The following is an 18922-nucleotide window of genomic DNA, read 5'->3' as shown; positions in this document are numbered from 1 at the left end:
CACTCCATCTCCTGACCTGTTCCCCAGTTCCTGAGCCCTTAGCACAGCTCTTGCTTACTGCCTTCTGTCACCATCAGACTCCTCTGGGACTAACTGCAGTAGCTTCCCTGACCAGGTCTGCACTGCTTCTGGCCACTCTGTAAGCAACTTGTCAGGAACTCCCTCGCGGCCAAGCTGGAGGCCCGAGTGATTGACCTCTCTCAGCTTCACACCACCTGTCAAGGTGCCAAGGGCATCTACCTTGTGCTCAAAGAATAACTGGTTATTATATTATTATAACCAATAATAAGAATTGGTTCCTCCCCATCTGAACTTGTACCTCTGTTGAATTCCCTTTGTTTGCTATCCCATTTTTATGAACTTTGTTCTTCCATTTACATGTGATAAAATATATCACTTATTATTTATTTTACTCAATTGCGTATTTAAAATGACTTGTGTCTCCTTTATGTTTGGGTCAATATTTGGGTCAATATTATCTCTCTTAGATTATGCACCCTTGCAGGTGGGCAACAAGGTACCAGTAAGTGTTAAGATGCTTTGTGAAATGCAGTATTTGCCCAGAGATGATGGTGATCATGGTGTTGAGATGATCTGAGTAGATATTCCCAATTTAATGCTTAAATGCCAAAACCTGCAAGGTTAAGATGAGCCCAGGTTTATAAATGGCAAATTGCCAGCCACATTGTTGGGAGCTGAGAGATTACCAGAAGTAAGAATTTTGAGATGCCTTTTCCTATACGACTGGAACAAAATTTGCTTCCAGCTAGTTTCCTGGTAAGTACATTGCCTGGTTCCTCTAGACGTAAGCCCATCCCAGAGGCCAATGTCAGGAAATTTTATTTTTTTCTGGTTACTAAACATGTATTTTTTGATTTTGATTAATAATTGATATATTCATGCGAGTAAAATAAAGTCCTCTTCCTTAGTCACTGCATTCAATTAAAAACAAGTGTTAACCTATCTTGACTTCCTAAGCTGAAATGCAGGCCTTGTGAAATTCCACGTGGTTTTTTTCAATGAGGAACCTTTATCAAAGCAGAAAATTTTGCTTTAAAAATAAATCTTGGGAATCTACACGTAAGCATAATTTTATTAATTTTTAAAAATAAAGAATATTCTGAGTATTCTTAGCCACAGGCTGAAAAATGTCTTAACATTGCTTAAAATGTTGTGCTTCTTTTCCCTCTATGTCATTAGGTAAGTTATCTTCAATTCCAGATAACAAAAATGAAGCAGTAGGATAGTTGAGGGATATTATCATTTCCTGATAATATTTCCAAGATCATCACAATCAACTTGGGGAGCAGGCATGTGGAAGCCCTTGGTGTCATTACCAGACCTTTGCCCTGGACTTCACCCCGCAGAATCCCTGTCAGGTCCTTTTCCCGCCTCCTGGATCCAAAATAAAGCTTTGTAGCCAAAATATTCAGTGACAGATGGCTCATTTCATTGCTGTAATGTTAGCCTTTGGGTCTCTGAGGGGATGATTCCAGGAATAGAAAGCAAGGCAAATACAGGAATGGACATTTAACAGAAGCTAACACAAGCAGGTCCAAGTCACTGATGGAATAAAGAACTTCCCTTCTAAATTCTTTACATTTAACAACAGGGAGGGGCCCCTCTTCTCTCTCCAAATTGTAATTAGTGCATAGACTGAGGCATGAACCTAATTAGTGCATAGACTGAGGCATGAACCCAATCCTTTCTCTGACCCTGACCAGCTCAGTGATTTTTGAGCCTGCTCCTCAATTTCCCCGTAAGTAAAATGGGCATCATAATAGTAGTTACCTCCTAGGAGTCTTATGGGGTCTAGATAACATATGAGAAGTATTTAACTAAGTGCCCAGCCTTAGCTAAGCACTCAATATATGGTAACTTATTATTTTGTTCCCACTATTTGATTAACTTCGTTTTATATAAAAGAACAATGCATATCAGAACATAAAACAAGATGCACAACATGGGAAACCTACTAATGGAAATGATATTTTGTTAAAATTCCTAATTCAGATGGGACTTAGACTAAATTAGACGAAAGTCAGCATTTTGTTGTGTTACTATAGCATTAGGGGATTCTCCCACTGAAACAAGCCTTAAGAGACAATTAGTTATTCTTTTCATAGTTGAGGTCTCTAAATTTAAGGGAGAATTGTGACTTATCCTAGTCACATTTAAGAAGTTCCCTTGATAAAACTTCTCAAGTTGCTCATTAGAATTGCTTCTAAATGTCAGTTTTTGTTTGCTTCCCTTTTTGAGAAAATGTATAAATTTTTTCCATCACATGCATTTACAAAGTTATAATTCATGAAGATGCTGGGTTTTTTCCTAACTTGGTATATCCTAATATTTTCCCTAGAGATCTGTATTCGTGCTGCTGTTTTCCAGTTTGTCTTGGCATCATGCTTCACCTTTTGGCACCCGACTCAACATAGTTTTACCACCATAATCTAAACAGTACCACCCTATCTGAATGTATTTCACAACTGCCTTCCTCTGCTCCATGCCTTTGCCTGGGTCTGCTTTGCCATTACGTTACCCATCCATCTGTTCCTAAAGAATGCCATCAGGGAGAGTTGGTGCTTCACATAGGGTTTGAAAACCTTGACCTCCCTTAGGGTTTAGTCACTGTGTTATCACTGGATTCCTAACTTCCTTTCTTCAAGATTCTTTCCAAACTGAAAGCCACACAAAGTTAATCAGACTCATGTTTTCTAAAATATCCTCACAAGCTTTTGCTCTTATTATGATTAATTTAGGCTTTATGCCATTTATAGTAAATCATTGGGTGCCAGAATCTTTTTGTATATTATTTTTAATTATTATGATAACTCTGTGTGTTAATAAATGCTATCATCCCCATTTTATAGATGTGGACACCTAGAATAGGAGAATTTAAGTAACTTCCCCAAGAGCCCATGGTAAGTGGCTGCCTTTCCCACTAAGTCAAGATGCCCAAAGCGTCCTTTGAAGGCTCTAACAGTTGTCCTCGAATGTTAGTATGCATAAAAGTTATCTGACAAGCTTATAAAAAGTGCATCCCATAGAGTCCACCCTCCAAATTCCAGGCTCCATCCCCCACATTCTGATTCAGTGGGTGGACCCAGGCTTTGCCTCTCAACAAGCTCCCCGGGAGACTCTGATGCAGGCCATCTGCGCAGCACACTCAGCTCAGGAGAGACACAGCCTGGCTCTGCATTCCCAGCTACGCTCCAGCTCCAAACGAAACACTACATTTTCTGCTTTACTTTTCCTTAAAGCCATAAATTAACCAAGTGCTGAGATTCATTTTTTAACAAAACTTAAGCTGAGTGGGATTTTCCAGAATTAAGGTTTTGTCGGGAGACAGAATTCGAGCCTAAGAATCAATAGATGTGGTTTCTCTGTCTCTTCCTTTACTGACATCTTACACGTCATTTTGATAAAATTACCTAACCTCATTGTGTCGGAGTGCAGTACCTTGCAGTGCACAGATTTCGTGTTCTTGGAAAAGTTATTTTAAGTCACAGCACCTCATTTTCTTCATGTGTGAAATGGGAATAATTTTATCAGCTTCATGGGATGTTGAGTTTTATCACTTCGTGCTTCATGTAAATGAGATTTGACAAATGGCTCTGCCCAAATATTTTCATTCTCAATAGCCTGGCTTCAAACTATTGATAATAACAGCTGCTTATCCTTCAGTCCCTGCTATATGCTGTGAGATACTAGGTTCTACAGAAAACACATATGACACCATCCCTGCTCTTAGGAAAGTTACTCTCAAGTAGATGAGATGCTTTTACATGATACCTAAAGCAACTGACTTGGGGGGATTTTCACAATGTATTGTTAAGGGGGAAAAACTAGATACAAAAAGTGCATATAATATGACCCTAGCTTTCAAAAACAATTTTTAAAATGACTGATTCCTCCATATTTTTGTATTCATACATTATACATACACATATAAAATATATGTATATATATTTACATAATACATAATTTACTAAATGTATATATTATTAATATAAGTTGTTTTGGAGAGAGAATAAAGAAACGATAAAGAAAATGAAGGAGACAAAGAAAAAACGTAAGTAAATAATAAGACAGTTTAACAAAATACAGGGATGTCCATGATAAAAAGAGTACATGTGATATGACTCCATTTAAATAAATTTGCATCTACATGTGTGTATATGTGTGTGTGAGTGTGTATGAAATGCATGAAAACATAGTCAAAATACTAACAGCGGCTATCTGGAGGTAGTGAGATTTAAGCAATCAACTCTTTTTCTGTATTGCTAGACTATTTTTTATAATGATAAATGTTATTTATAATAGCTGAAAACACTTTAGGGAGGAGGGGCTATGTCAAAATATTTATTATTGTACATGATGTATTGTTTTATTTTGTCTTTTTCAAATTTTCTCTAAAAGGTATATTATTTTGAAAGGAGAAAAATGATATACTTTAAAGAGGCATTCTTGGTAATAATAAAATGTAGTGGAACGAAGATATTCTCAATAGAAGGTCAAAGCTGCTTCAGTTACCCAAATAAAGCAGAGTGTACAATGAACTTGTTTTGCCAGAAGAAACTCAATTACTGAACTCTTCTTTCTCTTCTTTCTGTAGATGTTTTCAGTTACGTAAATCTTGGATTTGTTGAAAGAATCTAGTTTTTAAAAAATTTTACAAGATGGTTTTATTTATGTTTTTCCAACTCATTATTATTTTCTACAACTCAACACAACCCAAACTGAACTCATTATCTTCCTTTCTGCCTCAACTTACTTTTCTTCCCATCTTTTTCTTCAACTGGAATGTCACCACTACCCTCAAGTCATCCAAACTGGATACCTGGGAGCTACCCTGGATTCCTCCCTCTAGTTCATGGGCCTTCTGTGTTCAACGAGTCAATCATTTCTATAGACACTACATCTTAACATCAAATCTCTCCTTATGACATCTCTTTTCCATAACCGTTGTCCTCATTGGTCCTACGTAAATTGCAGCAACTATCTTTAAATCAGTCTCCCTGTCTCCACTTTGAAATTCTGATCAAGCAGGAGAATGTCTCAATTTCTTTACATGCTATGTGAACACATATGAGTCGTCTGCCTATCTTCACTTCCTTCAAGGAAACAATCTCCCCCTCAAAACATGCTGTCTTGGGGACTATCAGTCACAGTGCTCTCACTCGCCATGACATTACAAGGTATCAGTGAGAGCTCCATTCCCCAAGGCTCAATGACTGGTTCAAAGATGGGCATACAATAAGAGTAGAGTCAGGCATTCTGTCCCAGGAATTTTCTGCTAGAGTTAGAAGAAAAACTCTTTCTTGCTTTTCGCGGGTCACAGATTAATTTAGCAAACTCCTCTGTAAGACATATTTCCTTGAAACTTTCAAGGAGGCCATGTTCAAATAGTGTAGAGACACAGAGCAAGCCAATTATTTTAGTTGTTCTATAAATAGGCATAGATTTTTATCCAGTTTGGAACCCACCTCCAATTCTAGAAAGGTAACCAGGTTAGTCGTGATTTATGATGATTTCTCCTTTATAATCAGTGTTGTGGTTCCAAAAAAAGGGTAGCTATTAATTCCAATTTTTAATTTCAACTAGGCTATAAATGTCTTCATTTTTTTCACACTCCACATTATAGGCTTGCCATAGCAATGGTCTATTCTTTTGTTCTAATTTTTTATTGATTAATAATATGCATTAAAAGTATAAAGTATATAGCTCAATAAATTTTCACAACTGAATGTAACTTTGCTATTGTATATTTTATGCAAATAAATAAATTTTAAGATGTCTAAGGTCAGGACCATGTTTTCATTTTTCTCAACAGCTAGCTCAATCCTAGGCCCAACAGTAATGTCAGTGTTGATGTCACTGCCCTTTACCTACCAGACATGGGCACACCATATCCAAAAGTCATAGATAAAAGGGTAGAAAGGCTACTCCAGCACATTCATTTATCAATATCTAACAACTATCAGGTGCTTATAGGTACTATTATCGTCTCAGTTTTACAGATCAGGAAACTTGTGGAAAGAGATTAAAAAAGTGACTGAGATCAAATAGCCAGTAAATTGAAGAGCAAGACTCCAAGATAAAACTCAATTTCCAAAAAATAATGTAAGCCATCCATGATAATTACCCTTTTCATTGAGACTGAGAAAAAACTTCACAATCTTTCTTAAGACCAATAGATAGAATTCATTTTTCTTTAGTAAACATTAGCAATGATTCAGCCTTCGAGGAGAAGAGCAGTTGAGTGAACTCGAATAGCGTTTAAAATTCTGCAAAGACAAGCAAGAGCACATGTTATAAATTATAGACTTACTTTTTGATTGTAGGCATCTTTCATTTCTTCCTGCATCCAGATCACCTCTGCAGCACTGGCTTCTGTTCCATTTCATTGCTTGCATGGAATCTCTGGGATCCTTAATTTGGGAGCTATTTCTGATGGGTGAGATGGTGCTTCTGAGTGGTAAGCCTGCCTCTCATCTCTCGAAACACCTGTTATTTTATTACAAGAGGATGGATGAGAAAGTCAGATTGTCCTTGAGACGACTGAGAAAATGGCAACCAAAAAACCCACAAAGTCATATTTATTCAGGTTGCTTAAGATGAAGGATTTCTTCAGATTCCTTAAGAGATATTAAAAATAATCCAAGACTATTTACTTTGATATGTAGTTTGAAAAGCTACAGATACTGCTGAGAGATTTCTGGGTGACATATGTATGTTCTGATTCTGATTTTATTGTGAATATTTCTGTTAAAAAAAAGCAAACAGTAGGCATTAGGGATTTCATAGCTGCGTTTCTTTGTTTATGTTTTTACTTAATATAGCTAAAATGAAGAAAGAAAATTTCGGTGAGACTTTAAATATAGTTGAAGTAAAGAAAATAATATATACACTAATTCGGTGGCTCCTGCTATGTAATGTTGTAAATAGTATAGTGGAATCAATATAGCTTGATTCTGGACTAGTAGAGACTACACATGAAGATTGTGTACATTATGGGTCTGTAGACAAGGAAGATATGATAGAATAAAAGAATGATTTTGAAGTTCCCTTTTAATTAAAGTTAATGCATCATTGTGAATTTAAAAGCAAAAATAAATCTAAGCAATTTAATAGATCTTTTTAAAGTAAGATTTTTATTTTTTCATGAGTAAAAAACTATTGTAGTTGTAAAAAACTATGATACACAATTTGTATTAGGGAGAAACATGGTCCTAACCTTTAAGAAATTCTCTTGCTCTTTCTATCCCAAAACAACTCTCTTAATAAATGACTTTCAAATCAAGTGGTAGCAACCACAGAAGCCATACTTGTCTGCATTTGCTTTATTAACTTGATAATCTGAAGAACAACGAAGGGATGGTAACTCCACTAAGCTGCTAGCCCAAACTAGTCTGCATGCAGCCCTGTAAATTATCCATTCCTTGACTGATCTCCTCTTATTTTCAACTATTCAAATATATTCAAATAGCAGAATCCAGTTGGACTGGGAAGGGTTCCAGAGGTGTATTCTCCGCCCTTGCCTGCCCTTCCGCCTTGCATCCTGCATCCTCACAAACATGTGATACTCCAAACTTCATCTTGCTGGAGTCACAAGGTCACATAGATCGGTTTCTACGCAGTTCCAAATTATAGGTGCCATTTAAAATGTAGTTTTTCCTGATTCATAGTAATTTTAATATTATCACAAATATTCACTAAGATTATTTATCTTTTTAAACCAGCAAACCAGGTAAATACCCTCATCATGCCCAGAATAAGGTTAACATTTGGTCAGGCAGAGCAAGCTTTCCCATTAGGACAATACTCAGCCATTAAGGAAAGCAACAGGTAGATAAAGACTGAGTTGATGGCTGTAAGATGGTTCATATCAAAGAAATAATATCAGCTGCTGAACATTTGCTGCGTTCCATTCACATATCTCATATCTATGCTTATCTCGTATCTTACAACCTCTGAGTTAGGTACCATTGTTTTCCCAATTTTACAGTTACACAAGGAAACAGAAGCTTATAGAACCTAAAAGTAACTCTGCTAGTAGCAAGCAGAACCAGGATTTGAACCTAGGCCTTCTTACTTGAGAGTTAACTTTAGACTTCCTCACCCAGGAAACTGTGCAAGACAATGGTCTGAACACAGAGAGACGCCCAAGCTTGGTCCACCATGAAGCTCTGACCTAGGGAAGAGGAAAATACTGTTTTATCCTGAAACTTGATGTGTCTATGAGGGTATTACACATGCAATTTGCCTAAATTCCACTATGAAACAAAAGAAAAACTAAAGGGCATGGAAAGTGGTACTCCTTCAGGAGTAATAACAATGAGGTAACACCCTTACAGCCCCCCACTAAAGGCCCTGCCTTGGTTTTCTTTGTAGTTTCCCATCTGTGCTCCTGCAGGCATGAAATTGAATGGAGAAGAGACAGTGTATTTCCAAACACCTTCACACCCAGCAAACTCAAATTCCTTATCTAAATGCCCTAGAATGTCTCCTTTTTCAACCTACTTATTTTTATTTTGTTCTTTATTTGGTTCCATTGCATTCTATATCAAAGCAATAGTTCCCAGCCTCATCTTTCAAGTCTCTAAATCTCGTTGCCTTTATTCAATTTCTTCTCACTCTATTCTACTGTTTTCATTTTTATGGTCTATCTTACTCTTTCTATTTTCTTCTGTGGCCATGAACATTATGAATACCCCTGCCATTGTCCCTGTGAATGTTATAAATCCTTCTGCTTACGTCATCTTTATTTTTCGGAGTTTCTGATGGCATAGCTAAAATAAACCCCATATTTACTTAATAGATAACATCTATATAATCTCTTGTGTATATATTTGCCAAAGACATGCAAAGATATGTTTGTTAATTCATGGATTTATTTGCGATTGAGATTGTAGTGTTTATGCCAGAATATACATTAATTATATAGATTCATTGACATTTAATTACACATCTAGTAATGATTTTTTTTAAAAGAATCACTATAAAAGTAATTATATTAAATGGCAAATATGGAAAACCTCACATAATAGTGATAATTATGATTATAACTTGTACTATTATCATTGTCACTTTGGTAATGATAATAAAGATAAGGATGATAAATCTATGAACTAAATATCACTATACTTATATAACACAAAACACCTTATTTTCCTTAGGTAATGGTAAATAGAATAAGCCTATGATAATGGTTAGACTGTAGTCATGCCACTAATATCGTCTTTTGCACAACTCCTACTTAGTGATTTAGAATTTATTGTATTTCCAAAGGCATTGCCAGATACCAATGAATACATCAAGAATATGAAAGAGGAAAAATAGAACAAGTGCTTTTAAAGATTATCAAGTATCAACATAATTTTCTATTGTCAACTTCTGGAAAGATGAAAAATAATTCCCATGGCACCCTGTGTCATAGATAACCTAGGTTTACATTTACTTATATAACTACCATTGTGAAAAGGCTCTGTTATTACTATCTATTATTTATGGAGTGCCACCAGTATTTTAAGACATTGTCCATATATGTTGAGTCATGCACAGTAAAGATAGGACAAACAAGATGAGACATAAAAACCCAGGAGTAGATGAGAGTATTAAGTCTTTGTTCCCTTTTTTTGTTTGTTTGTTTCTATGCTACTTTCTTGAACAACAGAGAAACAAGTATCACTGTCCTTGATCAAAGGAGGGGAGGAAAAAGAAGAAAATGTGGCCAAAGTCAGGACATGTCAAAGAAATGGGAAAAACTGCCTTAATTCATCTATTATAATTCTAGCTTTAGGAAGAATAAGAAAGGGATATTATTCTCTTGAGTGCCAGAAAGAAAAATAAGACTAGGAAAGGAATTTGTGAAGTCAAACTTAATTTAAGAAAATAAATTGAGCAATAAAAGCTAAGATTTACTTTGAAGCTTGGTCAATTGAATTTTACTGGTGCTCTCTTTTTACAGTGAATTACGTAAATGACTAAAATTAATTTATACTCACTTGCCATTAATTTAGTCAAATAGCTCTGTTGGCCACTCTTATGAAAAAGACAACTAATAATAAAATAATGATAGAATTGAGAAATACATATTGTGGTCCATGTATTATTTTTCAATACTAGAGTAAGTATTAGAGGTAGACTAATATCCAGGATTCTGGAGGCAAACTATGTGGGGGCAAATCCTGACTCTGTCACTTACTAGCTGTGTGATCTTAAGGAATTTGCCTAACCCTTTCTATGTCTCAGTTTCTTCATCTTTAAAATACGGATAAAAAGGGCCAGCCCCGGTGGCCTGGTGGTTAAGTTTGGTGTGCTCTGCTTCGGCAGCCCAGGTTCAGTTCCCGGGCACAGACCTACACCACTTATCTGTCAGTAGCCATGCTGTAGCAGTGGCTCATGTACAAAAAGAGGAAGATTGGCAACAGATGTTAGCTCAGGGCAAATCTTTCTCAGCAAAAAAAAAAAAAAAAAAAAGGATAATAATAGTATCTACCCCATCAGATTGTCGTAAAGATTAAATTAGTTAATAAATATAAAAATTTAGAAAAGTGCCTTCCATATATTAGGCATTATTTAAGTGTTTGCTGTTGTTATTTGAAAGTTATATTCAAAAAGATATGCAATTAATTATGACATTTATTTCTGACTTTAATAATACTTGTAAAACTAGGAAGTGAAAAAAGTGTTCTTAACTTAAGATATTGGTTAAGAATGCTTCTGGTGGAAAGTAACAGAAAACTCTATGAATGGTGGTTTAAGCTATAAAAACATTTTGTGTCTATTTTGCAAGAATTTCAGAAGCAGACAGTCTTAGAATTGAGTCAGTGAGCCAAAAATATAACCTAGGACTCAGGCTTATCCTGGCCTTGTGTTATGACCATGCTTAGCTGTCAGTTCTTCATTCTCATGCTGGTTGCTTATGATCAGGAGGATTGCCACAGCTCCAGGCATCAAGACTGGATATAGTTCCCTGAGGAGAATTGCTAACAAATGCTGCACTCACATATGCACTGACACCTATCCTTTAAGAGGATTCAAATTCTCTCTCCCTAATGATGTCAGCAGACTTCCCCTTAACAGAGGTAGTAAGTTACTGGCTTTCCAGCATCTATAGTGGGAGGCCACAAAATGGCTTTTGGGTTAGCCCACTAGTGGTGTCTGTTACTTTGATAAAGACACTCTATCAGAAACCAACAACAAATGTCACACATATGTTGAGACACTTGAAGTATTCTGATTAAAGCTCAGAACAAGAAAAGTCTGCTTACTCACAGATATTATTCAATATTTTTATGGAGGCTCTAGCAAATGACCATAAGCCAAGAAAATCAAAGACAATCAACTGAAAAATTTAGATTTAAAATGAAATAAAATTAAAATTTAGTTCCTCATTTTCACTAGCAACATTTCAAGTGCTCAGTGGCCTGATGTGGCTACCACATTGGGCAGTACAGGTAGAGAACATATCCATCATCTCAGAAAGTTTGATTTGACATTGCTGCAGTTTGGTGGGAAGATTGTCAGTATCTATCAACCTTTAAAATGTGGATATTTGTTGAATGCACAATTGCACTACTGACAATAATCTGTCCTACCAAAAGACACAAATGAACAAAAATGTATGTATAAAATCACAGCCTTGTTAGCAGTACTCAAAAACTAGAAATGATAGTTGTCCACAACAGAGGGGGAATTTAATAAGTTATAGTACATTCATAGTATAACATATCATGCAGATAGTTGAAAGAATGACATAGATCTATATGTACTCACAAGGAAGGATGCTTGTCATATATTGTTGAGTGAATCAAGCAAGTTACTTGTGTACAGTATGATCCCATTTTGCTTTTAAATATATTATATGTAAATTTGTATAAAATTGTATACTTATACTTGCATACATTTCAGGACCAGGTCTAGAGGGGAGCGAGTGAGGTGCCTGGGGCGAAAAATGTAAGGCACTCACTCTGAGTACATAACTCCTTAAATTTTACACCCTACATGCCCCACTCACCTAGTCCTGGCCCTGACATGTTTGCATGTCTATAGAAAAATCTTTGAGAAGAATCATGCATGAGTAAAGGAATATTTTCATTTTAACTCTTTTCACCTCTATATTATTAGATTTTTTTTAAGGAAGGATGTGACCTTAAGCAAGGCGTTTAACAAGGCCTATACCTAAGGGAACAATGGAGACCACAACAGCAGTGAAAGACCTGTGTTAGCCTGGGGCCCTGACAGTGCAGCATGTTAATATTTGAGCTGGCTTTCATGTTCAGTTCCACAAATTTCTGAAGATTTTCATTTATTTTATTAATTCTCTGATCCTTTGAACAGAGGAAATACTACCAGCACTTTTATTATATAAATAATCAAACTTGCTTCTATTTGTATTTTTTCATGTAATATTCTCAATGCTTATTAGTAATAGCTCTTCCAGGTCACAGTTTCTGTATAATTACCAAGTAATCAGCTGAGCAAAATTGTAATGACTCTTTAACAACACAGAAAGTGGTCAACCATTTGCCAAATAATTACAGTAGCTCAAGTCACTGGTCTATGTACCAACGATGCTGCTAATTATGGAGTTTCCAACATGAATAGGAGTGACTTCAATGTTTTTCATTCAAAGGCTATTTATATCTTCCTCTGATCAAGCCCTTTGTTGTGTTTCATGCCCTTTGTTGTGTTTTTTTAAAATTTTCGAGCTTTATCTGATTATTCTAAAGGAGACTCGATAACCTTACTTTTTCAGGACAGCCTATTTGCTATATCCTGTTACCGTTAGTAATTAAAGCTAACCTTTGGCTTAGCCTTGTTTTAGTATGTATCTTTTTCATAAAAGATAAAGAGTAGCAAGTGTGCCCTGTTTTATACTGATAATAAATTGACACAATCCTCTTGCTATTTATGTATTATCTCCATATGGTGTGAAATATTTCCATTGTGCTTTGTTGTTTTTCAAAGACAGGACAAATAGTTTCCTCTTCTGTTTTAAAACGTTTCAAAGCTGCCCATAAAAAGTCCAACTCATAATCTCACCATTGCAGATTCACAATTGAGATCCAGATCCACAGTTATAAATTAGTAAATGACTGAAATAAATAACAAAACATATTTCAAAATACAGATTGTCTGGTTTTTATTCTTCCCAAGTGTAATTTTTAAAGACAAATGCAATGTCCCTAAATCCTCTGCTGTGATGCCAGCATGTCACAACAGTCAGTTTATGGAAGAGTGAAACCTTTATCTAAGTCAGCCAGCTGTTTGGGCTCTGTGATGCCAAACAATGGATTTGATCATTTTTCCTAATGACTCGATCAACTTTGGTAACGTGAAAATACTGATAGTTGCTTAGAAATTAAAGTTAATATGATGTCAATGTATAATTTTAACCAAAGTTCCATTTCCATAGGGTAAATGTTTACTATTTCTTTGGAGAGTAAACAAACTAAATTAATATTTTAATATGAAATAAACTGGTTCATGTTTTTGGATGCATATCTGTTTTTAAATTTTATCTACATTTCCCAGTTGAAGGAAGAGTGAAGTCACTTTTAAGGAAAAGGAATGAACTGTTTTTAAATTAGTAGACACATTCTATTTCACTCCTGTGGGTCTTTTTGGCTAGATTAGGTTGCATGAAAAATAATATTAATTTGGCTCCTAATATTCCTAGTTGGCCTTGAGAAATTTAAATCTTTTAAGATCCTTTAGCATTCCATTATTTATTTCCATTATTATAATCACATAGAAGCATTTGTCAATAATCTTTTTTTTTTTTTTTTTTTTTTTTTTTTTTTTTTAAGATTTTATTTATTTTATTTTTTCCCCCCAAAGCCCCAGCAGATAGTTGTATGTCATAGCTGCACATCCTTCTAGTTGTGGCATGTGGGACTCGGCCTCAGGATGGACGGAGAAGTGGTGCCTCGATGCGCACCCGGGATCCGAACCCGGGCCGCCAGCATTGCAGCGCGCGCACTTAACCACCAAGCCACAGGGCCGGCCCTGTCAATAATCTTTATTGAATATTACAGATGCTTCCTTCTGGACTTCAGTTTACTTACTTATAAATTTAAAATTAGAAAGTTAAAAGAAATAATCTCTATAGTCCTGTAATTCTATAATCCTACTTAAATTTGGAAATAGTCTAATAAAAATATATTCTTCTTTTGTGTTCTATTTAATGTGCACAAATTTTTTCTTTTAAAATTTCTGCCTAATTACCACATTTTTCTGCCACTACTACAAGTCAACTACTTATTACCACCACTATTTTAATTACGTGTATTAATAAGATACCTTATTTGCAAGGGACAGAAACATAGTATCATATTAGTTTAAGCAAAAACAAAAATGATGGCTCACATATCTGGGAGATTCAAGGGCTTACTAGCTTTAGATAGAGCAAAATCCAAGCATTCAAATGTCCTCCAAGTCTAAGCCATTCTTTCCTTTGTTTGGAGTTTATTTCCAGGCATATATTTTATATATAACATTAAAAATGACTACCATTACCTTCATTTGTCTTTACATCCCGTGAACTCAGCAACCCAAGTGTTGCAAAAGTGCACATCTTCCTGATAGCTCCAAAGCCCTGGGATGGACTGACTCGGGTCATGTAGCCAAATGTGAACCAATTCCAGTGGCCAAGAGGATCTGTATTCTCATTGGCCAGACCTGAATCATGTACCCCATCCCTGATGACAACTATTATAGCCACCATAATCACTCTGATTGGAACCGGGTGAACTCAGAGTGGAGGGTGACCTGCAAAAAGGTTAGGTGTGCCATGTTTAAGGAAAAGGAATGTTGGGGAGGCAAAAACACTAGATGTCCACTGTGCTACCTCCCGATAGCATTCCATCAACCTGACCCTAACAACATACTCTGGTATCCAATCTATTTATGCAGCTGTTGTTAATGCAGTTGAGTCAAAAATGCTTACTTTAGGGCATTGACTTGATATTTTCCATAGTATAGTACCTTACATGCAGTGATGAAACATTTTTAAAAACAAGTATAAAAAAAATTCTGTTACAGAAATTTCTTTTATTAATAGTTTACACATTGTTTTCAACTTTTCTGCATCTTTATTATCTAATTTATAATTTAACATGATAAGGAAAACATTGTTCTCCTGTTCACTTTCCAAAGTTCTAAGATTTGGGGCCCAGTAAATTTCCAACTCATCCTCAAATTCTTTTATTACTAAGCTCTTCACAGGAAAAAGCTGTTCAGTACACTTGCTTCCATATTCTCTTCAAGGATCTTCCCTATAGAACCCACTTATAGTATCTACCTATTTGCAATAAAATCCTTATATTACCAACTAAAGAGCCTGGTATAAGATCCAAGATAGACTTACACTAGTCGACGGCTAGATTCTAATGTGTTTATCACTCCTAAAAACATTAATTTGGGGCAACTGGACCTTTTAAGTTTCTTTAAAAAAATATTTGAAATTGTCAATAACAAAAACAAATTTAGCACCCTGATTCAAAGTCATACTTGTACTTTCCTCAGCATTTTGATTGTATATAATTGATCATCTCATGATTTACCCAAAATATTTTTACTATAAGGTAATAAGTTCTTTAGAGAGCCCTTCACCTAAGTGAGCCTCCTCAGACAAGATTTACTGCACTTGAGGTGAATAATAACACTTCAGATGCAAATGAGAATAGATGGGAGCCTAATGTGACTCAGAGCCAGATATTCTGAGCCTCTAAATAGTCTATGTTGTAATTAAGCACCACTGGATACCTTTAAGCTATTAGAGGGCCAATTTACCAGGTTAGTCAGCATAAAGAACAAGTACCACTTTTTTTTCTCTTCTTTTATTAAGCAGCAAGGCATTTATTTGTCCTGGCAGTTAACCAGGTTTGGAGTGGGTGACTTTTGCTTCTTAATGTACATTATGTGAAGGCATTCAATAAATCAGTGATTCTAATTTGAAATATTGGTAGTGCTGGATAAAAGCCAGCCACTTCCTTTTCATGGAACTGTAACACTTTTAGGGAAGCAACGGTAACAGCCATCACTTGCCTTTAAATACATATGTATGTGTGTATATGTATATATTTATATATATTTTAATATTTGGTTATAAAAATTGTGGGGAGACCTGATCTACTGATTATGGCACAGGCTCTTGGGGCATTCTAACGGGAGAAGTCTTACAGAAGTATTCAGCTCCGTTGCATGAAGGAAAGCCTAATGAGAATAGCAGGAAGACGGCCCTAAGCCCCTCTCCAGGAGGAATAAGAGGAGATTAGTGCTGAGAGAGACCAAAGTCCCGTTAGAATGGCCCTTAGGGCAAAACCAAAGGCTGTGGGCAGCAGGGCATGCTCCGATTTTCCAGCCTGTCCCCAGTTTTCCCCTTTGGTGGGATTTCCCTAGATGCTGCATATCCTGGGTGTGATATCTGTGGTCAGGGGGACTGATCCACACAGTGGTGAGTAAGAAAGGGCTGAAGTGTTCCATTTTGCACACTAGGTAGACAGGATCTGACTCCAGGGGGCAGCAGCCCAGAGTATGACCTGGGAACCCATCCACAGAGAAAGGACGAAAGAGCAAATATAGTGCTTATGAGTTTGGCCTCCTGGGTCACACCAACCTTAAATCCAAAGGTGGCTTGACCACTCACTAGCTTAGTGACTGGAGAAAGTTGCATTACATTTCCATGACCCCCTTTCCTCATCTAGAAAGTGGAGATAGTAATGGTATCTACATTGCAGGGGTATTGTGAGTTCCTCGCACGTAGTTAAGTATTCAGTTCAGAGTAGGGATAAAACAGTGGCTCAGAGGACTGATGATGGTGTTGGGAAGGCTGATTGACAAGGGAGGGGAGGAGTTGAATAAGGAAACAGAGTGTCCCTTTACTAAAGTGGGCCACACGGTCACAGCAGGCAGAGAAGGGGCATCTGTCCACATCCACACTGGGTGGCCTGTTAGCCAGTTAGCCATCTTTCTAAAAACAGAACACGTGGTTGCAGTGCAAGACACCACCAAACTAACTTCAAGATTCTCCAGTAAAGTTTAATCATAGATGAAAAAATAAAATAAATAAATCCTCTGGCTTGAAAATAATTTCTCTAAATCATCTGGTCTGTCTCCCTTTCACTAGACAGAACTCAATTTAAACATCTCAAAAGATATAACATGACTTTAATTTCAAGTATCTGTAGAGAAATAATTTTCACAACCTCACCCGACAAACTATTTCGGCAGCTCACAATCTTTACCTTAAAAAGATAAAAAAATCTGATTGGATATACAGTGACCATTTCTAGTGCATAATGATATTCTGTCCCTAACAGTCAATTCTTATTCTGTCTGAAGGGTTTGTTTCCTTTAACCAACTCCTGGTATATTGAATCCTTAATGAGAAAAATGTGTAATATTATAAGTTAGAGTTCCACATAAACGTTCATATTTAGACAATCCAGATTTGAAACCGTGGACATGAATTTAAGTTTCAACTTCTCATTATAGTTCAGTTTGACTCTCATAAAAGGTGGCAGTAAAGCCAGTCTCCTTTTCTCCTCTCCGTAGCATAGTTTGGTTTCACTGTCCTCAGCTGTTCTGCACATTAGACTCACCTGAGGAGCATTTAAAAACTTCTGATGCTAGAGCTCTACCCCCAGAGACTGAGTTAATTGGCTGGGGTATGGTTTGTTGGTTTGTTCTTTCAAATTCTCAGGTGATTCTAGCAGAGTTGAGAGCCACTGCTCTCTGCGGAATTATATATGCAAAGGCATGAAATACTCTTTTTTCTTTCTTTTGTCCTTTAGATTCACAATTTAGTCATTTTAAGAAAGATTATGGTATGAACATGATCTCTTTAATTAAGAATACTTAAACGATTGCATGATTCTGTCTTTTCGTTTGAGTGATTTAGAGAGGAATGATATAGTAACTCCTACAGTTACTATGAAATGGTCTTATAAATTTAAAAATTTTTTAATTATTTGATTTTAATTTTTATTTTAAATTTTAAAATTTTTGAAATTTTAAATATTTTAATATTTAAAAACTATTGAAACTGTGTTCGCCAGCTAATAGACTTTTTTTGCTATAAACTAAAGCAGACAAGAAGTTCTATTAAAGTAACTAATGAGCTTTTTACTCCTTCCACAGAGAGACGTCTTCTCTGTTTCCAATAACTGGACCACATGTCTCCAAGGCATCCATGCCTGATTCTTGCATCTCGACCACAGTGCCTTGCAGCGGGCAAAAAAACGAGCTCATTTTGGGGCCAGCCCGGTGGCACAGTGGATGGGTTCGTGGGTTTGGATCCTGGGTGCAGACTACATACCACCCATCAAGCCATGCTGTGGCAGTGTCCCACGTACAAAATAGAGGAAGATCGGCACAGATGTTAGCTCAGCGCCAATATTTCTCACAGAAATAAAAAAGAGCTTATTTTATTTTTAATTTATGAATAAAAATACTGCACCCCACTTGGTGGTAGGAGTTTCAGTAATTGCCACCTCCTCCCGCCTCATAGTGACTTTGATCTGTGATCCTGTTTGTGAACTTCTGCCCCTGCTGCTTCTGGGGCGGTCCAGGTTCCTGCCTCTCCATGCTGTTCACCAGACCTTAATTTAATAAATATTCGTGCAGCTCCTAATACATGCCAGGCACTATTTAAGACTGTGAACCTGTGGCAACGAGGAAGAGAGGCCAGAAGAGCCAGTTCCCGCATAGAGATTGCACTTCACAAGGAGAAACGGAGAATAAAGGACACATAAATAAACAAGAAAATGTACTCTCTGAGAATGTAACATATTGCAATCTCGTATTCCATGGAACACACTTTGGGAAATTCTGGTCTCTTATGTGCATCTAAAGTTCCCCCGTCCCTGGTTATCACAAACTCTAAAATGACTTAGTTATTTTCTCCCAAGAA

General features: G+C 36.4%; 1 long non-coding RNA gene across 1 annotated transcript in view; it reads right to left on the bottom strand.

The window, feature by feature from the left end:
• LOC147914774 (uncharacterized) overlaps window positions 1–18922 on the bottom strand; it is a 244429-nt gene that overhangs the window by 152651 nt on the left and 72856 nt on the right. The window contains exon 2 of the long non-coding RNA XR_015554890.1: window positions 6332–6507. This is a non-coding gene — a long non-coding RNA (uncharacterized LOC147914774). The remainder of the gene's footprint in view (window positions 1–6331; window positions 6508–18922) is intronic.

This window comes from Ceratotherium simum, chromosome 17 (assembly GCF_057802395.1).
Source record: "Ceratotherium simum simum isolate JZ-2026a chromosome 17, ASM5780239v1, whole genome shotgun sequence".
NCBI classification, from domain to species: Eukaryota; Metazoa; Chordata; class Mammalia; order Perissodactyla; family Rhinocerotidae; genus Ceratotherium; species Ceratotherium simum.
Note: the sequence above shows the minus strand (reverse complement) of the source record. Positions and strands in the feature narration are given on the sequence as shown.